Below are 22,721 nucleotides of genomic sequence, written 5' to 3' on the forward strand. Positions count from 1 at the left end.
CCCTTCCCCTCACACATTATAGTAGCCCCTTCCTTTCCGTCACATTGTAGCAGCTCTGCCCCTCCTTTCCCACACATTATAGCAGCCCCCCTCCCCTCCTTTCCCTCACACATTATAGCAGCCCTCCTTCATCATCTTTTTATCCTCATATTATAGCACTCCCCCCTCCACTACTTCACACATTATAGCAGACCCACTTCCCTCCATTCCTTCACAATTTATAGCAACCTCCCTTCTTTCCTTCCCACATTATGGCTGCCCCCTGCCCTTTTTTACACATTACAGCAGCCCACCTTCCCTCATTCACACATTATAGCAGCCCCCTTCCCCTCCTTTCCTTCACACATTATAGCAGTTCCCTCCCCTCCCTCAGACATTATAGCAGCCCCCCCTTTCCCTCAAACATTATAGGAGCCCCCTCGCCTCCTTTCCCTGACACATTATAGCAGCCCCTCTCCTTTCCCTCACACATTATAGCAGCCCCCTCCTTACCTCACACATTATAGCAGCCCTCTCCCCTCCATCACACATTATAGCAGCCCTCTCCCCTCCATCACACATTATAGCATCCCCCCTCCCCGCATTATAGCAGCTCTCCCCCCCCTCTTTTTTCCTATATGATAGCACTCCTCCCAACCCACATTAAAGCAGCCCCCCTCAACTCCTTTACAATTTAAAGCAGCCCCCCTCAACTCCTTCACAATTTATAGCAGCCCCATCCTTTCCTTTACAATTTATAGCAGTCTCACCGACTCCTCCTTCACAAGTTATTACAGCCCCGCTCCCTTCCTTTCATTCACAGATTATAGCAGCCCCTTCCCTTCCTTTCCTCACACATTATAGCAGCCCCCTCCCTTCCTTTCCTCACACATTATAGCAGCCCCCCCTCCCCTCACACATTATAGCAGCCCCCTCCCTTCCTTTCCTCACACATTATAGCAGCCCCCCCTCCCCTCACACATTATAGCAGCCCCCTCCCTTCCTTTCCTCACACATTATAGCAGCCCCCCTCCCATACCTTCCCTCACACATTATAGCAGACCCCCTCCCTTCCTTTCCTCACACATTATAGCAGCCCCCCCTCCCCTCACACATTATAGCAGCCCCCTCCCTTCCTTTCCTCACACATTATAGCAGCCCCCCTCCCCTCACACATTATAGCAGACCCCCTCCCATACCTTCCCTCACACATTATAGCAGCCCCCTCCCCCTCATTTTCCTCACACTAACCTTGTTACTGCTGCTGCTGGAGACTCCTCTCTCTGCACACATGGGATGCCACCTATCACATGGTGCACATGGTGGAGTCTTACCACTTGCCTGCACATGTATGAGCCGGCTTGCCGATGTGCACTGGAACCAGACGCCCGGCCATCCTGAGATGGCGATAGGACAGTGGTTGTACTTGTACTGACGCTGTCTAAGTTAAATAGGAGGCTACCATCAGTGACTGTCCTTACTGGCCCAGGGGCTTTTATAAATAGACCCTATAATGTTTTTATTATACAAGGTACAGGGGTGCACGCAGGATTGTTAGGGAGGGGGGGGGTTTCCCTCCCACCGAAACCCCCCCCCAAAAAACCGAGAGCTACTGCGCTGTCAAAGAAACTTCCGCAGCGGTGCTGTACACAGCACCGCCGCGGACGCTTCTTTGACAGCGCCGCGGCTGCTGTATGGTACAGTGCTGCTAAGTGGGGCACTGCGTTAGCGGAGTGGAGGGGTTTCTGGAGACCCAGAAACCCCCCCTGCGTGCGCCACTGAGGTATACGGATACTTACACAGATGAAGACAAAAGCTGACAATCATTATTTTCTTTGTGCAGGATTTGGAGAATAGTATAACTTATGGGAGCTGGTCAACATAGAAATACAGGTCAGATAAGGCGCCAGCAGGTTTATCCTATTACAAACCAGGTCAATGGAAATATTTTCAAACCATCCGTGTCCAGAACCCACTAACAGGATCTCCACAACCGCAGTTGCTCATTCCATGTAGATGGTGTAAAACAAAGACACTATCAACAGAGGGATTTTCTGTTAGTTACAGATATAGAGATGTGAGTGGCCCACAGGTATGTCAGATGTTGCCACAAATTGATATAAACATATATTTTTAAAATAACCCGGGCACCAGGTCCTAGCAATACCCCTGTTGGGATCTCTAATCTGCATGCATAATTATTCTGTAGTTTCTCTGTAAGTAGCAAACTCATAACAATTCAGAATACATATATATTTCTATATTGACATTACTGCACACCTCATCTGCTTTAAAGGTAAAGTATTGCAATGTATTAGCTTATGCTGGTTGTTTCATGCTGTGATATTTTGCCATCACTGTTTTGGTTTTTTAAGTTAAAATAACCGTTTTATCCCAACTGCTAGCTGGGACGGAAGGGCTGGTTCTGAAAAGACCGCGCTGGTACTAATTACAGACCTCTCTCTGCCAACCACACCTATGAGTTCTGTTTTAACCGTTGGAAACTGGTTCTATCCCTTCCAATCACAAGAGAGAAAATATACAACTCCAACAGGAAATAATCAGAATTCCGAGACTTGTGTGGAATCCCATTCATAAGAAGCTTTGTTTTTTTGCAATTAACATTAATATTAGCCATGACCCGCTAGTTACACATAGCTTTCTACTTAACCATTTACTGGTGGGCTATTACCAAAAAATGGAAAAATAATTAAGGAATAATATCTAAGAAAAACAAACATGTTTTAACATTTATGTTTGCTTTGTACTGTGTTTCTTGCTGAACAACACATTACTGTCACTAAGTCTGGCAGATGTTTTGTTTTTTGCTTTGTCGTCGCAGAAACTTTTCCTACTTTTTTTTTTTAAGATAACTTGGCTATACTACAGAAAAATTTTATTGGTGTCTATGGAAGATATTTTTACTTCATCAGCGCAAGCAATAAGGAAAGCCACACTTACAGTAAAAAAAATATTGCAGAGATAGAATTTGCAGTGCATAAAATATAGGCTAATGTGCTTTACTGAAAATCAAATGAAAATGTATACAAATTTTTTATTTTCCCTTTAAATCGGATTTATTTCACACAAGAGTCAGTTATTTTTATAGCTTTACTAATATTCACTCAAATCACAAATCTACTGCAGAACTACAAAAGTTACAACATTTGCAACTGCAACTGGGTTTATGTGCTCATAGGCAAACCGAGGGGGGGGGGGGTTCTAGTGCCTGGAAACCCCACTCCAAGCCTGGGACAATGTATAATTGAGGTGGCTGGACCCTGCCCCCACTTCACACGGTTCTGCTTGAAATGGGAGAGCTGCGTGCACCTAATAGTAGTGCATGCAGCATTGCCCATGTATATTATAGGGATAGGAAGAGTCCAAGCACTGTCTAATATTATAGCCACACCCAGGGCCGCCGAGAGGGGGGGGGAGCAGGTACATTTTACCCGGGCCCGGCCATGCCAGGGGGCCCGGGCCGGGCCCTCGCTGAAATTTTTTTTTTATTTTATTTTGTAAAAAATTTTTTGTATCTTGCGGTTTTTAAAAATATATATATATATTTTTTTTTTCCCGGGGGGTGGTCCGTTGGTGGGGGAGCTATAAGAAATAAAAAAAAAAAAATAATAAAAAAATCAATACTCACGTGACCGCGGCGCCGCGTCCCTCCTTTCCTGTCTTCTCCATTCACACTGACTGTCGGGCATGACGTCATCAAGTCACGCCCGACAGTCAGTCAGTGAGGAGCGCCGCAGCCAGACAAGAGCAAGGCAGAAGAAAGAGGAGAAGACAGAAGAGAAGAAAAGAAAGAAGCTTACAAGAGGTAAGGAAAGAAACTGAGAGGCAAGGGGGAAAACAGAGGGACAGTACTATAAAAAAGGGGCAGAGAGGCACAGAGGTATACAAGGACAGAGAGGCACAGAGGAAAACAGAGGCAAAGAGGCACAGAGGAAAACAGGGGCAGAGAGGCACAGAGGAATACAGTGGCAGAGAGGCACAGAGGAATACAGGGGCAGAGAGGCACAGAGGAATACAGGGGCAGAGAGGCACAGAGGAAAACAGGGGCAGAGAGGCACAGAGGAAAACAGGGGCAGAGAGGCACAGAGGAAAACAGGGGCAGAGAGGCACAGAGGAATACAGGGGCAGAGAGGCACAGAGGAATACAGGGGCAGAGAGGCAAAGAGGAATACAGGGGCAGAGAGGCAAAGAGGAATACAGGGGCAGAGAGGCACAGAGGAATACAGGGGCAGAGAGGCACAGAGGAAAACAGGGCAGAGAGGCACAGAGGAAAACAGGGGCAGAGAGGCACAGAGGAAAACAGGGGCAGAGGGGCACAGAGGAAAACTGCAGAGGGGCACAGAGGAAAACAGGGGCAGAGAGGCACAGAGGAAAAAAAGGTGCAATGAGGCACAGAGTTAAAAAAAAGGGGAGAGAGGCACAGAGTGAATAAAAAGGGGGGAAAGCAGCATGGAGGTCGCAGTGTAGTTGTGATGGGGCTTGTTGCAATGTAGTGTGTGTGCGGTAGGTGGCGGCTAATTAATGGGCGCTATTTTGTTTGTAGGGTGATGGTGAGGCAATTTAATAGTAGGGACTATTAATTTAAGATGGGGTGGTTTGGGGGCTATTGAATCTTGGGGTGAGTTTAGGGAGAATGAGGTCTATTTATTAAATGTGACTATGAGTTATTTAATGGCAGTGATGGTTGCGGGAAATAGGTATTGCTGGGGCTGTTTGCAGGAAGTGAAATAGGTTTATTTATTAAATGTGAATACTATTATTTTAATGTTGGGGCTGGAGGAAGGCCTAATTATTAATCGTGAGTGCTATTGATTTAAGGCCGGGGCTGGCTGTAATTTTCTAAATGTAGCCATTTTTTTTTCAAAATAGTTCCTTCAACATTCCTGGATCCGGACAAGCCGCAACAAAAGAAAGCAGCAGCCACAGGTGGAGAAAGTGAGAAGAACAGGTAGGAGAGAGCAGCACAGTGTGTGAAATGTTGTGATTCTAGTAAGGACAATACCAATTTTTGGTGAATGTTGTGCCCAATGTAAGGTGTAGGCCAAGACTGAACTGTTTGTGTACACACTGCATTGTTTGTATACTACACTGTGGTGGTAGATGTCCTGAAAGTCAGGAGTGCTTGAACATATGTGACGCTCTGGCGATTTGAGAGCCTAGTGGTTTTTATGTTAGCCACGCCCCAATGGCACGTTTGCCACGCCCCAAATGCATGACCACACCTCCCAAAATTTTTGCACCGCCATTTGGCTAGCCACGCCCCTGAATGTATGACCATACGCCTAAATTTTTTTGCGCCGCCGTTAGGCGGCGCAAAAAAATTTTGGGTCTTACTTGAATATGAGGGGGGCCCCATGAATTTGTTGTACCCGGGCCCTGAATTCTTCTTGGCAGCCCTGGCCACACCCCCCATGCATACTGGTCATGCTTACTGGTGATGAGGTGTGGAAACCCCACTCTACAAATCCTGCATTTGCCCCTGGTGCTGAGAAGACTGCAAAAGCATGGGTCCCATGTCTTAGACCGTTTGCTTTCTTGCAGTGAACGCCAGCATCCGATTGGTGCTAAATAGAGGACAGGAAAACGATCTTAATAACGCTGGCTGATAGAAGCCATCTCCCTATAGAAGCAATCATTTGTACAAGGGGTCAGTAAAACAGCTTTCAGATTGGGGTCTCTCTTATACACTGGTCACCGATTGAGGTTGGTTTTGTAAACTAGGTGCCAGATTAAAGTGTCAGGATTCACTAGGATGAGTGGGATCCTTCTGTTCTAACTGAGATTGGTGGTACTTCACCCAGAGGCGCAGAATCTAACAAAGCGGAAGGTTTTCACCAAAGGTTCCCGCAAGGGAATTTGGGCTTTGCAGCTTCTACCCTGCAGGTCGCAGCCCTCTAGGGGAGTTCCCAGTGAGCAGTGATTGAGAACCGAGTACAGAGAAGAAGGTAGGCACAGTTAGCCACTAATGGGTAGGAGTGCTGAGCGACGCTCAGAGATAGTCCATAGAGAGATAGGAGAGGTGGTCTGCAGGAGTTACCACTAAGTAAGTGGAGCCAATAAGCGATAGTCTGCGGTAGTCCACTTAGAGAGAAGACAGCAGAGATCTCAATATAGTTACCACTAACGAGTGGAGCAGGTAATGGGTGAGTTGCAGCAGCACACTTGGAGAGATGGTAGTGATGATCTGCAGTAGTTACCACTAACGAGTGGAACAGGTAATGGGTGAGTTGCAGCAGCACACTTGGAGAGATGACAGCGATGATCTGCAGTAGTTACCACTAACGAGTGGAGCAGGTAATGGGTGAGTTGCAGCAGCACACTTGGAGAGATGACAGCGATGATCTGCAGTAGTTACCACGAACGAGTGGAGCAGGTAATAGGTGATTGCAGCAGCACACTTGGAGAGATGACAGCGATGATCTGCAGTAGTGACCACTAACGAGTGGAACAAGCAATAGGTGATTGCAGCAGCACACTTGGAGAGATGACAGCGATGATCTGCAGTAGTTACCACTAACGAGTGGAGCAGGTAATAGGTGATTGCAGCAGCACACTTGGAGAGATGACAGCGATGATCTGCAGTAGTGACCACTAACGAGTGGAGCAGGTAATGGGTGAGTTGCAGCAGCACACTTGGAGAGATGACAGCGATGATCTGCAGTAGTTACCACGAACGAGTGGAGCAGGTAATAGGTGATTGCAGCAGCACACTTGGAGAGATGACAGCGATGATCTGCAGTAGTTACCACTAACGAGTGGAGCAGGTAATAGGTGATTGCAGCAGCACACTTGGAGAGATGACAGCGATGATCTGCAGTAGTGACCACTAACGAGTGGAACAAGCAATAGGTGATTGCAGCAGCACACTTGGAGAGATGACAGCGATGATCTGCAGTAGTTACCACTAACGAGTGGAGCAGGTAATAGGTGATTGCAGCAGCACACTTGGAGAGATGATAGTGATGATCTGCAGTAGTTACCACTAACGAGTGGAGCAGGTAATAGGTGATTGCAGCAGCACACTTGGAGAGATGATAGCGATGATCTGCAGGAGTTACCACTAACGAGTGGAGCAGGTAATAGGTGATTTGCAGCAGCACACTTGGAGAGATAACAGCGATGATCTGCAGTAGTTACCACTAACGAGTGGAGCAGGTAATAGGTGATTTGCAGCAGCACACTTGGAGAGATGACAGCGATGATCTGCAGGAGTTACCACTAACGAGTGGAGCAGGTAATAGGTGATTTGCAGCAGCACACTTGGAGAGATGATAGCGATGATCTGCAGTAGTTACCACTAACGAGTGGAGCAGGTAATAGGTGATTTGCAGCAGCACACTTGGAGAGATGATAGCGATGATCTGCAGTAGTTACCACTAACGAGTGGAGCAGGTAATAGGTGATTTGCAGCAGCACACTTGGAGAGATGATAGCGATGATCTGCAGTAGTTACCACTAACGAGTGGAGCAGGTAATAGGTGATTTGCAGCAGCACACTTGGAGAGATGGTAGTGATGATCTGCAGTAGTTACCACTAACGAGTGGAACAGGTAATAGGTGAGTTGCAGCAGCACACTTGGAGAGATGACAGCGATGATCTGCAGTAGTTACCACTAACGAGTGGAGCAGGTAATAGGTGATTGCAGCAGCACACTTGGAGAGATGACAGCGATGATCTGCAGTAGTGACCACTAACGAGTGGAACAAGCAATAGGTGATTGCAGCAGCACACTTGGAGAGATGACAGCGATGATCTGCAGTAGTTACCACTAACGAGTGGAACAGGTAATAGGTGATTGCAGCAGCACACTTGGAGAGATGATAGTGATGATCTGCAGTAGTTACCACTAACGAGTGGAGCAGGTAATAGGTGATTGCAGCAGCACACTTGGAGAGATGATAGCGATGATCTGCAGGAGTTACCACTAACGAGTGGAGCAGGTAATAGGTGATTTGCAGCAGCACACTTGGAGAGATAACAGCGATGATCTGCAGTAGTTACCACTAACGAGTGGAGCAGGTAATAGGTGATTTGCAGCAGCACACTTGGAGAGATGACAGCGATGATCTGCAGGAGTTACCACTAACGAGTGGAGCAGGTAATAGGTGATTTGCAGCAGCACACTTGGAGAGATGATAGTGATGATCTGCAGTAGTTACCACTAACGAGTGGAGCAGGTAATAGGTGATTTGCAGCAGCACACTTAGAGAGATGACATTGATGATCTGCAGTAGTGACCACTAACGAGTGGAGCAGGTAATAGGTGATTGCAGCAGCACACTTGGAGAGATGGTAGTGATGATCTGCAGTAGTTACCACTAACGAGTGGTGCAGGTAATAGGTGATTTGCAGCAGCACACTTGGAGAGATGATAGCGATGATCTGCAGTAGTTACCACTAACGAGTGGAGCAGGTAATAGGTGATTGCAGCAGCACACTTGGAGAGATGACAGTGATGATCTGCAGTAGTTACCACTAACGAGTGGAGCAGGTAATAGGTGATTTGCAGCAGCACACTTGGAGAGTTGACAGTGATGATCTGCAGTAGTTACCACTAACGAGTGGAACAGGTAATGGGTGAGTTGCAGCAGCACACTTGGAGAGATGACAGCGATGATCTGCAGTAGTTACCACTAACGAGTGGAGCAGGTAATAGGTGATTTGCAGCAGCACACTTGGAGAGATGACAGCGATGATCTGCAGTAGTTACCACTAACGAGTGGAGCAGGTAATAGGTGATTGCAGCAGCACACTTGGAGAGATGGTAGTGATGATCTGCAGTAGTTACCACTAACGAGTGGAACAGGTAATGGGTGAGTTGCAGCAGCACACTTGGAGAGATGACAGCGATGATCTGCAGTAGTTACCACTAACGAGTGGAGCAGGTAATAGGTGATTTGCAGCAGCACACTTGGAGAGATGACAGTGATGATCTGCAGTAGTTACCACTAACGAGTGGAGCAGGTAATAGGTGATTGCAGCAGCACACTTGGAGAGATGGTAGTGATGATCTGCAGTAGTTACCACTAACGAGTGGAACAGGTAATGGGTGAGTTGCAGCAGCACACTTGGAGAGATGACAGCGATGATCTGCAGTAGTTACCACTAACGAGTGGAGCAGGTAATAGGTGATTGCAGCACACTTGGAGAGATGACAGCGATGATCTGCAGTAGTTACCACTAACGAGTGGAGCAGGTAATAGGTGATTGCAGCACACTTGGAGAGATGACAGCGATGATCTGCAGTAGTTACCACTAACGAGTGGAGCAGGTAATAGGTGATTGCAGCACACTTGGAGAGATGATAGCGATGATCTGCAGTAGTTACCACTAACGAGTGGAGCAGGTAATAGGTGATTGCAGCACACTTGGAGAGATGACAGCGATGATCTGCAGTAGTTACCACTAACGAGTGGAGCAGGTAATAGGTGATTGCAGCAGCACACTTGGAGAGATGATAGCGATGATCTGCAGTAGTTACCACTAACGAGTGGAGCAGGTAATAGGTGATTGCAGCACACTTGGAGAGATGATAGCGATGATCTGCAGTAGTTACCACTAACGAGTGGAGCAGGTAATAGGTGATTGCAGCACACTTGGAGAGATGACAGCGATGATCTGCAGTAGTTACCACTAACGAGTGGAGCAGGTAATAGGTGATTGCAGCAGCACACTTGGAGAGATGGTAGTGATGATCTGCAGTAGTTACCACTAACAAGTGGAGCAGGTAATAGGTGATTGCAGCAGCACACTTGGAGAGATGATAGCGATGATCTGCAGTAGTTACCACTAACGAGTGGAGCAGGTAATAGGTGATTGCAGCAGCACACTTGGAGAGATGACAGCGGTGATCTGCAGTAGTTACCACTAACGAGTGGAGCAGGTAATAGGTGATTGCAGCAGCACACTTGGAGAGATGACAGCGATGATCTGCAGTAGTTACCACTAACGAGTGGAGCAGGTAATAGGTGATTGCAGCAGCACACTTGGAGAGATGATAGTGATGATCTGCAGTAGTTACCACTAACGAGTGGAGCAGGTAATAGGTGATTTGCAGCAGCACACTTGGAGAGATGATAGCGATGATCTGCAGTAGTTACCACTAACGAGTGGTGCAGGTAATAGGTGATTTGCAGCAGCACACTTGGAGAGATGATAGCGATGATCTGCAGTAGTTACCACTAACGAGTGGAGCAGGTAATAGGTGATTGCAGCAGCACACTTGGAGAGATGACAGCGGTGATCTGCAGTAGTTACCACTAACGAGTGGAGCAGGTAATAGGTGATTGCAGCAGCACACTTGGAGAGATGACAGCGATGATCTGCAGTAGTTACCACTAACGAGTGGAGCAGGTAATAGGTGATTGCAGCAGCACACTTGGAGAGATGATAGTAATGATCTGCAGTAGTTACCACTAACGAGTGGAGCAGGTAATAGGTGATTTGCAGCAGCACACTTGGAGAGATGATAGCGATGATCTGCAGTAGTTACCACTAACGAGTGGTGCAGGTAATAGGTGATTTGCAGCAGCACACTTGGAGAGATGATAGCGATGATCTGCAGTAGTTACCACTAACGAGTGGTGCAGGTAATAGGTGATTGCAGCAGCACACTTGGAGAGATGATAGCGATGATCTGCAGTAGTTACCACTAACGAGTGGAGCAGGTAATAGGTGATTTGCAGCAGCACACTTGGAGAGATGACAGCGATGATCTGCAGTAGTTACCACTAACGAGTGGAGCAGGTAATAGGTGATTTGCAGCAGCACACTTGGAGAGTTGACAGTGATGATCTGCAGGAGTTACCACTAACGAGTGGAGCAGGTAATAGGTGATTTGCAGCAGCACACTTGGAGAGTTGACAGTGATGATCTGCAGTAGTTACCACTAACGAGTGGAGCAGGTAATAGGTGATTGCAGCAGCACACTTGGAGAGTTGACAGTGATGATCTGCAGGAGTTACCACTAACGAGTGGAGCAGGTAATAGGTGATTGCAGCAGCAGAGTGCATGAGCTGCTTCCAGGCCAGGAGTCTGACCAGAAGAACCAGCACTAAAGGGTGCTGGGAGGAGCCTTATAAATGAAAGGCAACCAATGGATGAGTGGAGCAGGTGAGCACAGGCGAGATGATCACATGCGCAGAGCCGTTTGCCGTCCTGACAGCCAGGGAAGAAAGCGGGGAATGAGGAATAACTAGATGCTCATGTTACCGGGTGACTGCTTAGTTTACTGCTGAGCAGGTTGAGATCATCTTTGAATATTAGCCACCAGATTGGGGACCACTTTATATCCTGGTCAGATTGGGTCTACTTTAAACACTAGCCACCAGATTGATAGAGGCTCCATTTTTTTTTTGCCACAGCCTCCAGACTAGAGTCTGCTATATATACTTGTGACCAGGTTGGGGCAGCTATAAGTTTGCAGCAGCAACGCGTGCCTAGCACACACAGCCCTTATCATAAAGTAATGCACAATGTTATTATACTTGGCAGGACAGGAGTCAAAATCTAAAACGTGGACAAGGCTGTAGAAAAAAAAAGGGAAATTATTCTTGGTGTGCAGTAATGAGCTCCCAGTAGATGAGAACAGTGATTATAACTTCCTGTAGCTCTTCTCTCCGCAGCTCTGTTCTCCAGATGAGCCGACAGGCCAAGGCTGGCGCAGACTGTGTGTCTGCACAACTCCCGTCCAGCTGTGAAGAAGATTAAACAGCAGCGTGCACTAGGCCATTCCAAACACATCACATCTCAGGGAGGGGATGCGGTCACATTTTTAAAAGGTCTGCTGGAATTTTTCAGACCAAGAAGACAAATGCATGTGGGGTGCGTGGGGCGACTGTTGGAAAACCTCCCGGGTTGATTGTTAACAAGGATGTGAATGCAACAAATGCTCATCGTCGTCATCGCTTGTTAATTTCAGTGTTCTAATGACTTGAGGAAAATAAAACAATCTGTGTAGAAATCTCAAGTGCGGCTTCTGGGGGGAGTCAGGAATTGTGTTAGGAATCCAGAATTCAGTTTGAATGAGGCAGTTCATAGAGAAATGCTGTATGGCAGGGTCTGCCATCTATATGATCATGGACAGTGGCATAAGTACCAGGGTCGAGAAGGGGAATGGTCATGTGCTTCTCCATGCGTCATTGTGTACTGTTCTGTCATACCATATGCTGTCCACTCACAAGATGTGTGGCTCTTTGATGGCGTAAACTATTGTTTACACTCTCTGCCACCTCGTGCCAATATTTGTTGCATTTTACAACAATTGAGGGTTGGTAGGGCACAACTGAAAATACTGGAAGTTATCGCACACACACATGCTGTCATCTGGCCATTCGGTACAACTTCTGAACATCCAAATGGGTGAGCAATCTGGTCATCAACATGAATGGCCAATCTGAGCCGATCATGTTTGTACAGCTAATTTGCTGAGCAATGAGATTTACATAGAACGTGTGCCTTCCCTTTTGTCCAGATTGATCTCACACTCGTCTTTTGTCATGTTCTAGCCTACAACTGCATGTCTCATTCATATATTAAATGATTTTATTATCCCATAATGCATATTACAAGAATACTACAACCTGGGGGCATGGGTTGGCGCTTTTGGTGAGCTCCGGCTAGCATACCCAAATATCGATGGACACCGCTGTCCCCATTCAAAGGTATTTCTTCTCTCCCTGTCCAGGGAGACCACAGTGAGCAAATTCTGCCTACATCCAGCTCAAAGTGCTTTCCTGGGACTGCACCTGGTGAGCTGCAACACACATTGCTACCATCTCTCTTCCAGCAGCCTTCAGCCTGGTGCAGAATATTTCACCAAGGCTCCACAAAGTCAGCAAAAGATCTCTCCTGAACTGAGGCCAGACACCTGCCTATGCTCAGTTCCTCCAGGGGCTTGATCACTTTTGGGTCTGAATTTGGTCATGGACCACTTAATTGAAATCCTTGAACCATCTGTCCACCACTTTTTCTATATTCATTTCTGATACTTTTTTTTAAGTGTGTCAGTAAAAATGAGGCTGAAAGGAGTTAGACAATTTAATCTTCGGTCACTGTGCAGAAGATTGAGTTGTGGAATGGTGATGTGTGCGGGATGTCTGGTACAATGCAGTCATGCCTGATTGTGTCAGTTTCTTCTTTGAAGTAGTCTGCAAAGTCTTTGGCACTAAACGATATTGCTGGGGCTGCTGAAGTTGGGTTAAGCAGGGAGTTAACTGTTGAAAGTAGACAGCAGCAAAAAAATCTTGTGAGTATACGAGTGAGGGGGGGAAAAAACTATTTATTTAATTAAGTTGAGGGCAGAGGTAAAGAAATCAAGTTGGCATTTGTAGCTGAAAAAAAATCAAATCAAATCAGAGTTTATACCAGATTTTCTCCCTTTACATTCACCACCAAATGTAGCATGGGCAATATGGTTTGGTAGGAGCAATCTAAGGCTGGGTACACACTACAGAGATTTTTAATGATTTTACCAACCACTGAAAGTCCTGATCAGCATGCCGATTCATGTGTACACACTATACACGTTTTACAAGATTTACCTTTAGATCTGTGCTCATCATCATCATCATTTATTTATATAGCGCCACTGATTCCGCAGCGCTGTACAGAGAACCCATTCACATCAGTCCCTGCCCCATTGGAGCTTACAGTCTAAATTCCCTAACACACACACACACACACAGACACAGACAGAGAGAGACAGACTAGGGTCAATTTTGATAGCAGCCAATTAACCTACTAGTATGTTTTTGGAGTGTTGGAGGAAACCGGAGCACCCGAAGGAAATCCATGCAAACAGGGGGAGAACATACAAACTCCACACAGATAAGGCCATGGTCGGGAATTGAACTCATGACCCCAGCGCTGGGAGGCAGAAGTGCTAACCACTTAGCCACCGTGCTGCCCCCATCTGTCATAACCATCTGCTGAAAAAGATTGTGACTCTGTAAATTCTATGGATATCTGCCTACACTGCAGTATCGGCACAACATCGTTCCATCGTTTATGGAGATTTTTAGTCTGTTTATAAAATCAACTCAAACGTTACGATGTGCTTTGGAAAGATCATTGATCGTTCGAGCGTACACACTAATGCGATATCGGACCTAACGGTCGTTTATCGTGTGATTGGCCCAATGATTGGGTGAAAAAACGTAGTGTGTACCCAGCCTTATCCAGATAGGGGAAAAGTGTGTTATTGTACTGGGAGAACACTTTGTTAGAATAATGTAAGTTAGACTAGGAAAGGGAAACAAGAGAGGAGATCATGGTTAAATAAAAAACCAAATGGCCTTCCGAACACATAAGCAGACTCAGAATAATGAAGACAACGAGTTGTGTCTTATCAGGCAGAAGGAGATAATATAAGAGATACATTTACAGTACAGACAGTAGGACAAAAGTATTAAAGTTTTACGGTATGTTAAGCTGGGTACACACTACACACTTTTCATCCAATAATTGGCTAAATCAGCCGACATACGACCGCTCGTTCAAAAGTCGGGTCAGTGTGTGCAGTGACACGATGGTCGAAAGTCTGCCCAAATGGACGATTGCCGCCTCATTTGGTTGGTCGTACCATTTAATATTTTCGTTCCAATCTCGTTTCCGCTGTGTAGTGTGTATAAACTTCCGACCGATCCACAACAGTGAGTACGAAATTACAGTCATTGCTCATGACAACATGGCTGTAAAAAGTCGCTAAAGGGACGTTCGCTCTTCCCTTTATCGTCCTAAACAAGGCTAGTGTGTATGCAGTCCATGGACCGAACGATCGGACCATCCATCGCATGTAAAATCGCTCGGCATAAAAAGTTGGTTGAAATTTCTGTAGTGTGTACCCAGCTTAAGTGAAAGGAGGAAAAAAGGGTCAAAACTAATATCAAAGACAGAGGAAGAAGGTCTTGAGGAGGGAGACAAGCAGATAATAATTATAAGTTTTGCTTATTTATTCACATATGAAGGAGATGAAGATAAGTAACAGGAATATTGATAAAAAGGAAATAGATAAAAGTTTAAGGATACATCTAAGGATACTAAAAGAGCTTAAAGAAGGACTGGTGACACTATTAACAGAATTATTTAACCAGTCACTTTTAACAGGAGTAGCTCCATAGGACTACAAAAGAGTGAATGTACTCCCACTGCTCAAAGAGTAGAAATAAGGAAAATGTTGCAAACTGCAGACCAGTGAGCCCGACATTGACGGTGGGAAAAATAATGGAACACTGCTGATAAAACAGTAGAACATCTAAAATATAGCAACTGACAAGATCACAAGCTGCATGGATTTACCAGGGGAGATCATTGATTTTTTGACTAAGAACATGGTGGAACTGTAGATGTATGTGAAAACAAAATAAAATATAGTCCGGCGCTCTAAAAGGAAATATTGAAATAGGAGAATTGCGTACACAATATAACTATATTGGGATAAGTTCACCTGCCAACGTCAAGGCATCTCCTGCAGGTGAGTCCCTAGCATGTGAAACAAATGTATATTCGGGGTGTCACAATTAAAACCTTCCCTGAGCCTCCATTTTCAAAGCTTGCAGCACCTGAGGGAAGTGGTCTGACTCCCAAAACACAAACTAGAAATTAGTGCAAACACTTTAAATGAATGAAATGTGTACAAGTGAATAATATCATTTGAAAAAGTGCAGCCAGGACAATTAAGACCACTGTGCATGTGAAAACAAAAGAAAATATATTAACCATACATGTAGCTTATCTAAGTTTTAGTGAGGCCTTTGGCACCATCACAAATATGTTAAATAAATTGGAATATTGAATGGATAGGAAACTGGTTAAAAAATTAGTCACAGAAAGTTGTTTTAAATTCAGTGCATTCAGAGGAGGGAAAAGTTACTATAGAGTACCCTGAAGATTTGTACTGGCACAGTGCTCTTTGATATCTTTATTGGTGATATGACTCTTGGGGGCATATTCAATTCCGATCCCAATCCGCAGGATCGCGCCGGAACGGCCGCGAACCTAATCCGCGGTACCGCAATAACGTGGATTTTCGTTCGCAGCCCATAGGGCTGCGTACAAAAATCTGCGTTATTGCGGTACCGTATTACCGGCAGTAGTGCGCGTTTTCCGCGGTAACGTGTGTAACGATCGGATCGGAATTGAATATGCCCCTTGGAGGTATATTTACTAAACTGCGAGTTTGAAAAAGTGGAGATGTTGCCTATAGCAACCAATCAGATTCTACGGGCTAGATTTACTAAGCTGCGGGTTTGAAAAAGTGGGGATGTTGCCTATAGCAACCAATCAGATCCTAGCTGTCATTTTGTAGAAAGCACTAAATAAATGAAAGCTAGAATCTGATTGGTTGCTATAGGCAACAGCCCCACTCTTTCAAACCCGCAGCTTAATAATTCTAGCCCTAGCTGTCATTTTGTAGAATGCACTTGATAAATGATAACTAGAATCTGATTGGTTGCTACAGGCAACATCTCCACTTTTGCAAACCCGCATTTAGTAAATCTAGCCCTTGATATTTAAGGTGTAAGTATGCCTTTTTGTAGATGACACAAAGGGGGGTAGTCAATTAGCCCTGAGCTTCCGCTGCATTAAAGCTATTACCATTATTACGGTAAGTTTAACCCGGCTTTCAGCTCGCAGTTCAGGGAGCTGGGAGCTGAAAGCCGGTGCTAGAACTACCGTAATAACGGTAATTAGGCGCATTATTACCGTAATAACGATAATATTGCGCAGGCAACGCGGCCAACTGAATATGCCTCAAAGATACAACAGGGTAGACACACAAAGGAGAGTAACCAAAATAATTAAAGATAGACTAGACTAGAGGAATGGTCACCATTATGACAACTATAGATTAATGCCAAAACATGCAAAATCATGTACTTGGGTCTCAAAAACCCAAAAGGTTAAGAATAGAGTTAACAGCACTAAAATATCAACTACTGGGGAGGAAAGTGATCTAAGAATCACTATTTCAGATGAAGTAAAGGTAAACTAACAATGTAACAGAGATATGAGGAAGGTCAGTCCGATGCTCAGCTGCATAGAGGAAGTTGTAGCAGAAAGAGAGAGATAACATTATCTCACCTTTATTACAGTATTCAGTTCTGGGGAATATCTTCAGAAAGACATAAATAGGAGATTGTGCAAAGAAGGGCAGATAAAATGTTGCTTGGTATAAATAAAAAATTGTATGAGGAAAAGACTAAAGGATCTAAAAATGTATAGCTGGAATTGGAAAATGGAGAAGGGGGATGTGATAGAAGCTTCAAATACATCAAAGGCTTTAATAAGGTAGAGGAGGGAGGCAACATTCAATGAAAGAGAAACATTAAAACAAAATGATATGCATTAGAAGGTAGTAGGTTAACGGGATATTTTAGGAAAAATTACTTAATCAAAAGGGTAGTAGCTAGGTGGAGACGCTGACATGCAAACACGATTGCTGGCTAACACACGGCAGTGCGACTTCCATCTAAGCTGGATGATTCAAGCACCTCTACATTCATTGTCATCAGACCGTTGAATTGACGGAGCATCAGCTAGACAGGTGAGAGCTGCCAGTGGGTTTATCCAGAGAAGCCCAGCCAGTGCAGCTGGCTGTCTGTACAACTCTAGGGTGTTGATTAAGATGTGTGGTGGATACTGCTATTTGCCGCACATATACTGTGAGCACTCGCTGCACAGCCATAACATTATTTGTGGTGCAGAGTCGCCAATCATATTAACATCTTGTTCATAACCCATTTCGACTAATTTTTCATATTGGTTGCCAGCTATATGAACATTCTATTTTTTGTCTAGTGTGACATCAGCATAATATAAGTGATATTTTTAAGTTCGAACGGACCAATCGCTAAAAAAAAGAAAGACTTTGGGGTATATTTACTAAACTGCGGGTTTGAAAAAGTGGAGATGTTGCCTATAGCAACCAATCATATTCCTGCTGTCATTTTGTAGAATGCACTAAATAAATGAAAGCTAGAATCTGATTGGTTGCTGTAGGCAACATCCCCACTTTTTCAAACAGCAGCTTAGTAAATCTAGCCCTTTGTCTTGTTAGGACATTTCACAATTAAGAATTGATATATACATACAAATTAACCAAGGGATCCACTACTGAACTTGAGACATTTAGTGGTTATACTGAATGACAGGTTTTGATCTCTATCCATGTTTACAAATTAGATTTTCTATTTTATATATTGTTTTTTATTTATATTACATTTAATAGTAGTTGTATATTTATATGATTTTTGTATTGTTATATTAAATATTATTTATTTTCTACATTTCACTGATTATCCATGAGATTTGAAACAAGTTTATCCATAAACACTTTTTATCAGTCAGTTCAACCTAGGCTTTGAGTGCTGTAACTTTTCGTGTGTTTATTTGGTCTATTATTAGAAGTTGCAGCGTACTCTACAGCTGCTTGACCGTGTTCACAATGTTTATAATCACTTTTGGGCGCCATTATAAAAGGTTCTTTTTACGTGTTTAAAGTGTTTATTATCTGCCATCAAATTCTGTTTCTATTAATCGCTCTATATAGGCGGAGGAAGTTTAGGAAGCGTTGGGGGTAGGAGGTAAGCAGAGATAGTGAAGGTAAGTAGGTTCTGAACAGAGTGGGAGACAGAGTTTGAAATGTAAGTCACGCTCCTCGGTCTTCGTAACCTGATATTGAGGGTGTGCTGTGTGATGAGAGTGGTAATGCTTTGTGACAGTCTAAATGAAGTGTTAGGGAGAGAAGCTTTGAAGCAGTGGTGTTGACGGGGTCATCAAAGGTGATGTGGAAGTTACTAAGGTATGTAGTAGCCACAAAGTCGAAATGTCAAGAAATCAGTAGGTAAAGTCAGGGAGGGGCAGAGAGCAGGAATGGGCCAATTGTGTGGCCTTTAAAATGAGGACAAGAGAGTGAGAGAGGAGAAGTCAGGATACGCTAAGTGTAGTGAGGTGACAGCAGGAGTCACCACCTGATTTAACAATTATGCAGTCACTTGTCAGTAAGCAGAAGAGAGCTCGCCTAGAGAAGAATGCCTGGCTCAGATGTACATACCTATGTTTAATCACTGGGTTTCAGCTCTCTAGTGGCTGTGTATGTTCTGCATGACTGACATGACACGGTGCCCTCCAACACGGCTTGCCTTCAGGACATGATGATAATTCAGTCCTGTTTAAATACCAGCCTTCAAATCAGTCTGTGCACAAGAGCTAATGAGACTTAGAGCTAGATTTACTAAGCTGCGGGTTTGAAAAAGTGGGGATGTTGCCTATAGCAACCAATCAGATTCTAGCTTTCATTTATTTAGTACCGTCTAGAAAATGACAGCTAGAATCTGATTGGTTGCCATAGGCAACATCCCCACTTTTTCAAACCCGCAGCTTAGTAAATCTAGCCCTTAAACACTAAATAATAGTGTTACTGCTCAACTAGTCAATATAACAAATACATTATGGTCAGAAATGGAGCTTTAGAATCACAGAGAAAATCAGGGACAGCAGACACCCAAGAGATTAATAAAATATACACGAAAGATATAAATATCAGATGCGGCCAAGTACATGAGCCATTCACTACTCGTCACAGCGTTCAAATCAGTTTATACTCAAAGGAGTGCTGCCATCATGTGGTCACAGTAAGTACACACAGCCAAAGTTCATTTAAAGAACAAAGAAATGTAGTTTTGGATAGCGATGAAAGATAAAATAAAACACACTTTGCAGGTGCCCTTCACCGGCTTTCCATGAGATGTTTACGGGATAGGGGCTTCAGCACCCTTTTAAAAAGACAAAGCAACGTGGGACCCTTACAGCCATCGATGATCTGTGTGGACGCAGCATTGCCCATGTATATCATGGGGATATGAATAGTTGGAGAGCAGCCTGTCTACAATTATAGCTATGCCCCCATGCATGCTGGTCACGCCCACTGGGGGCGTGGTGTGGAAACCCCCCTCTATAAATCCTGCGTTTGTCCCTGCACTGTATTAGCAAAACTCTAAGTTCGGGTACTGTGACTAGAGAGGAAATATCATCACTCTCTATAGTTATACTGGGCTCACACATTGTCACATTGCAGCTAATATCAGGCAAATGGTCCAATGACAAAGCACGCGCGGCCTGAAAACAATGCCCAATAATAATTAGAAATATAACTAATGGGACCTCTATCAGGAATGTTATATTTGCATAATGCTCTATAGTCTTGTGTGTGGCCCTCTTCTGACCACAGTAACAGACCCCAGAGATCCTGGGAGTGATCTGACAGCTCTGTCCGAGGGGCTTAACCTCCAATTCTCAACAGATTTGGCCATCAAATTGTGTTGTCAAAATGGACTTTCATTTTGTTGTAAGGAGATATTATCTCCCACTGTCACCTCCACTCCTCAGATTCAGGCATAAATAGTTCTGCGCTTAGTTGTTGTCTGGTTACTGAGTGGATGAGGAAGGCATGGTACGACAAAGTTTCTACATATTGGGAGGAAACAGTTTTTCATGTAGTTCACCATTTGGTAGGAATATTATATTTCCACCTCCAGCCACTAGAGGGTACCACTTGCTTGAACTTGCCTTTAACCAAGATGGCCAGTACTACCTCAGAAAAATCCATCTTGGTTCCTGTTTGGGACTAACAATAGACACTTCCTAAATAAGCATTTGCTTGAGTATTTTGTTTGCTATGTTCCAATTACTTGAATCTGTTCTTATTGGACTCACCCTGCTGTCAGAATACAGCAATTTTGATTCCATGATGTAATAAAAATAAAGTGAGAAATGACAAAAATATTGAATACATTTTATAATCATTGCAATCACAATCTCACTTATAGCCCAAGCGTTTATTCAATATTCTTTGATTTCATGGAATAAGACATTTAAATGACACTGTTTTCTGTGGTTTCCTTGGTTAATATCCAATTCAATATAAACCGATCATCATCATCATCATAGTCATCACCATTTATTTATATAGCGCCACTGATTCCGCAGCGCTGTACAGAGAACTCATTCAGCCACAACATTAAAACCATCATCACCATATATAGCGCCACCAATTCCGCGGCTCTGTACAGAGAAGTAGATCTTATCTGATAAAGAAGTAGACAAGAGCCGGAATCTTTCTCAGCAATATTTCATAAGCAAATGGTCAATTAAATAGCACACTAGGGGGTATATTTACTAAACTGCTGGTTTGAAAAAGTGGAGATGTTGCCTATAGCAACCAATCAGATTCTAGCTAGAATGTAGAATGTACTAAATAAATAATAACTAGAATCTGATTGGTTGCTATAGGCCACATCTCCACGTTTTCAAACCCGCAGTTAAGTAAATATACCGCTAGGACTCAAATATAGTGGAACACCATAGTGAAATATGCTTCAAAAAGTCAGGTACATCTCAAAGTATCCATAAAATTATTTTAATATAAATAATAAAAATAACAATTAAACACAGCAAACTGATAAACTGATGCCCGTACATTGGGGGGAATTCAATTGACGGCGAGATATTTTTCAACGCCACGTTAATCCATTTTAACGTTGCTTTTTGTCATTTTCGAGCGGGTTACCTTTACCCGCTATTCAACTACCTTTTTAACGAAGCGGTTTTTTTTCATGAAACGGTCCTCTCGCGCTCCAGTAGAAGGTCTTTATTTTAAATTCAACTGGGACACTTTTTTTTTCAAAATCACTTGAGTGGACAGTGGTGAAGGAGAAAGAACTGTTGGCTGAGTGATTTTTTTGTGCACACAACCTTCTCCTGCATTTGACTGAAGTGTGTTCTGCTGGATTATCAAGGATTTCCAAAGACATGTATCGTATTGTTTGTTTGGTGTTCTTCGTCCTAAAAATTTGCTAAATTAACATATAAATTTATCACTTCAGCCAAAGTAATATCCTTGTAAACTAGTGCTTCTCACAGGCCTTACTCCCTACATTTTTTGTTAAAAAGAATTAATAGTTTAGTTTAAAATTATCCTTTGTAATAATAGTTTAGTGTCTCTTTTTCAATGGAGCCATTCCTGGACACAGTGTGGATGTACATGTATGCTGCATGTATGGAAGAGACTGCTTTGGATGCAATGCAAAACGATCCAAATGTGAGAGTGTCTGGAGAGAATGTTGATGCATGTGGTGTGAATGTGAGTATGGAAGAGGGAGAGACTGTGGGAGAGAATGGTGGACAGGCAATGGCAGCATTGTCAATTGTGGCAAGTAGGACTAGAATCCCCAGGCCACGTCTGTACCGCAACAGGCGTTTGCTTGATGGATTGCCCGAGGAGGAGGTGAGAAAACTTTATCGCCTATCATCCTCTGCAATTTACAATCTGTATAAGATTGTAAAAGAGGACCTGGAACCTCTTTACACTAGTAATTGAGCAATCCCTGGACTTGCCAAACTGATCGGTGCTTTGCATTTTTTGGCTTCAGGAATATTTCAGTGGACCTTGGCACTTATTACTGGGTTTTCCCAACCCACCTTTTCTAGGATCCTGTTCCAGGTCCTAAAAGCCCTCAAAAAACACACTGCAACTTTTATTAATTTCCCAGTCTGACAATGAGTGGCATGAGGTCAAACATGATTTTTATGCTTTGGCTCAAATGCCCAATGTGCTGGGTGCAATTGATTGCACCCACATTGCACTTACACCACCCCGCCGAATGGAAGAGAGTTTTCGGAATCAAAAACACCTCCATTCCATAAATGTTCAGATGGTTTG

This window comes from Mixophyes fleayi, chromosome 9 (genome assembly GCF_038048845.1).
Source record: "Mixophyes fleayi isolate aMixFle1 chromosome 9, aMixFle1.hap1, whole genome shotgun sequence".
Taxonomy (NCBI): Eukaryota; Metazoa; Chordata; class Amphibia; order Anura; family Limnodynastidae; genus Mixophyes; species Mixophyes fleayi.